This window comes from Monodon monoceros, unplaced genomic scaffold (assembly GCF_005190385.1).
Source record: "Monodon monoceros isolate NGI ecotype Baffin Bay Population unplaced genomic scaffold, NGI_Narwhal_1 Super_Scaffold_16, whole genome shotgun sequence".
Classification (NCBI taxonomy): Eukaryota; Metazoa; Chordata; class Mammalia; order Artiodactyla; family Monodontidae; genus Monodon; species Monodon monoceros.
Window position 1 is genome coordinate 22,669,805 of NW_021703772.1, and position 3,999 is coordinate 22,673,803.

Sequence of the window (3,999 nt, forward strand, 5' to 3'; positions counted from 1 at the left end):
GGAGCTAAGAGTTTCTCACTTTAAAGTGGACAAACTTGGAAATCTTGAATGCTTTCATGAGAAATCTGGAACGTTGTTACTGTCTTCTGCATCAGAATGTGAAAGCCCTTGTCTTTATTTACAACCAAGATTTGACCAAACCAAGTAAAAAACAAGAGAGAGAAGATACATTTCTTTTTTGTAAAGTTTAGAATAGCCTTTTCTGTAGAATTCCCAGTCTTTTACAGAAGGGAAAGCTAGAATGGTTGATAAGTGGGGGTAAAATATTTGTGAGTAATGATTATTCAGTTTAAATTTACCTGTAATTATTTCAGTAGGTGCAAAAGAAATAGTCACATGAGAACAGAGCTGTTAACCCCAGGCTATGATACATTCAGATAGTTTTATTTGAGTTTGTTGCGCCTATGCATCCGTTTGTGTAGACTGTTCTGTTCTGTGAAGATTTTGTGTTTTTTTTCTCTTTTTTTTTTTTGCGGTACGCGGGCCTCCCACTGTCGTGGCCTCTCCCGTTGCAGAGCACAGGCTCCGGACGCGCAGGCTCAGCGGCCATGGCTCACGGGCCCAGCCGCTCTGCGGCATGTGGGATCCTCCCGGACCGGGGCACGAACCCGTGTCCCCTGCATTGGCAGGCAGACTCTCGACCACTGCGCCACCAGGGAAGCCCTGGTTTTTTTTTTTTCCTCACAGTGTTAACCACATGGCCATGGAGGTCTGAAATAACATGGGAGAGTCCCATGTTTGAATTGGGATAAAGGTAGCCTCCCATTGCCTCTTTCCTGCTATTAGGCTACAGATTCTGGGACCCAGAAGTCAGGGCTTTGTGAACAGCCAGTGCCCTGTGTTTTATTGGCTTCATTTGTTCCGTGGGTCAGTCGGCAACAGCTAAGTGGCTAGTGATGTGGAGGGATGAGGGAACTAATGAGCTCTGATGGGAATCACACGTAGGATCTTGGCATTGCTAGCATTATCCTCGAAACCTCTGAGCACACTGGACATAGAGTGACAAATGAGAAGCTGGCAGGTCCAGCCTTTTGTTTGGCCACAGAGCTCACCAACACAGGTGTCATAGTGCATCTGAAAAGGAAGAAGCTGAATTTAGAAACCTTATTCTATCATTCCTCAGCCCCCCTCCTAATATATGACCGATGAATTACTATCCATAAAATAGTGACTTTAGTTGGGGATGAGCTTAAACTTCTTAAAGAAAAGTTTTTTCCTTTATATATTTGAAGTATTGACTATGGGCAGTAGGTGTTATGGGTTGAACTGTGTCCTCCCTAAATTCATTTGCTAAAGTCCTAATGCCCTGTATCTCCAGATGTGACGTTATTTGGAGGACAGGGTCTTCACAGAGATAATCAAGTTGAAATGAGGTAATTGGTGCAGGCCCTGATCCAATATGCCTGGCGTGCTTATAAAAAGGGGAAGTTTGGATACAGACGTGAACAGAGGGAAGACGCTGTGAAGAGATACAGGGAGAAGACAGCCATTTATAAACCAAGAAGAGAGGTCTGGACCGGCTCTTTCCCTCACAGCCCTCAGAAGGATCTAATCCTGCTGACACCTTGATTTTGAGCCTCTAGTCCCCAGAACTGGGAGACAATAAAAACCTGTTTTTGAAGCCAGGCAGTCCCAGCAAACTGATACAGTCAGCCAGTATCCAAGGCCCTATAACTCAGGATATCTCATTTAATCATCCCCTGTGACATAGTCATTACATTTCCATTTAAAACTCAGGAAACTTGTCCACGGGAACACAGCTATCTAGTAGAAGAGCTTGAATTATAAACCAGGCATTTGATTGCAAGTCCAGTGGGTTTTCCACTCCCAGAAAAACAACTTCAGGAAGCTAAGGGAAATATATTACTTTTCTTAAAAAGGGGAAAAAAAACACAAATTGAAAAGGGCACAAAGAATACTGCTTATAAACACCCGTTTAGATGCCATCCAAATTTAACAAATGTTAACATGTTATTATGTTTCCTTCAGACTTTTTTCTTCAGGACATAAATCATTATGAATATTTTTCTTGTGTTTCTCTTTATAGATCACTCCTTTTTCTCCTCCCTATAGGCAAACAGAGCCGTTAATTTAGTTTATATTCAGTCCATCTTTTAATATTCTCACTATATTTATTTTCTAGTAAAAACAATTCTGTGCAAAGTAATGCTTCCGTGGAGATCATTGAGCATGTCCCTTGTGTACGTTTGCAAGAGTTTTCTTTAGATTCGTATAGCTGGAAACCAAATTGATGGGTTACCAGGTAGGCACTTCTCCCTTTTTACTAAATATTGTCAAATTGATCTTCAGGTGGGTCATACCAAATCATACTCCCACTTACAGCATATGAGAAGTAGTTCTCCATAACCTTGGTATTATCAGACTTTAAGTTTTTATCAATCTGTTGTAATTTTAAACTGTCATATATATACACATATAATAGATGTATATATATATTCATAAATAACATAGTGTTGTTTCCATGTTTTAAAATTTATGCTAAATATATTATACTTTTATGTATTCTATTGCAACTTGCTTTTTTTCACTCAATGTATTTGTGAGATTTATCTAAGTTAATCTAAGTTGATGCTGTCCTTTTTACTGTTCCAGTTCATTCAGTTTCACTGCTATGTAATATGCCCCTGTGTAAACATATCCCAGTTCACTTATTCATTCTCCTCTTGACGGCTGTTGAGGATGTTTCTGACTTCCTGGCCATGGCAGTCAGCGTTGCTCTGAGTATAGTTATATATGCCTCCTTGTACATACATGTGAGGACCTCTCTGTACGCCCTAGGAAAGAAATTACTGAGTCATAGGATGAATGTTAATCAGTTTAATATTATTATCACCATCATTATTATTATACCTTGCCTTTTAAAAATAGTTCTCTGTGCTTTAGTCCAGGTGAATACTTTCATACCTGCCTTCAAATGGATTATTTCTCACTTTGTATCCAGTGAATCATTTATAACCTATATTGAAATTAGTATTTTTAATGTCTAGGAATTCTAACTGGCTCTTTTTTATTCTAGTCTACTTATTCTTTTTTTAAAAAAATTAATTTGTTTTTGGCTGCATTAGGTCTTTGTCGCTGTGCGCGAGCTTTCTCTAGCTGCGGCGAGTGGGGGCTACTCTTTGTTGCGGTGCGCGGGCTTCTTATTGCGGTGGCTTCTCTTGTTGCAGAGCACGGCCTCTAGGCCCGCGGGCTTCAGTAGTTGTGGTACGAGGTGTCAGTAGCTGTGGTGCACGGGCTTAATTGCTCCGCGGCATGTGGGATTTTCCCAGACCAGGGCTTGAACCTGTGTCTCCTGCATTGGCAGGCAGATTCTTATCCACTGCACCACTAGGGAGGTCCTAGTCTACCTATTCTTGATTCATACCTGACTGCTTTAGTCTCACAATTTTTGTTCTTATTTTACAAAAGTTATTTCTTTATTTCTTTGAAGATATAAAACATATCTACTTTAAGGTCATTTTTGACATTTCCTGTTTGGATTTTCTCCCCTTAGCTCTGTTATTTATCACATACTTGAAATTATAATTTGCAAGTTCATGTTGAGTGATTCACACTCTGTGTTCATTCCTTCTTGTCTCTGGTTTTGTAGAGGCTTCTACACTGACTCTGTTTTCTCATATCTCAAGCCAGGCTCCATAGTGGTGCCTCTGTGCTCTTGTCCCATGGTGATGCTGGAGAAAGTACAGACCCAATTGTGAACTTTTGGGCAGCCTGGCTGGGGTCCCACCTGCACGGCTGTCTCTGCTTCCTTTAGCCCCACTTCCCCCACCAAAGTATATTGCTTCACATGAACCAGTGTCCTGAGAATTTGCATAGCTTTCCCAAGCTATGCTTTTTAATGCTTCTGATGCCTTATTTCAGGTACCTGGTTTAATACAATTCGTGTGCTTCAGGCATTTCCCCACATTCTACAGGAATAAAAAAAATCTCAGCTGCTGTTTCTAGTTTTCAATTCCCCATTAATTTGTATATATATAT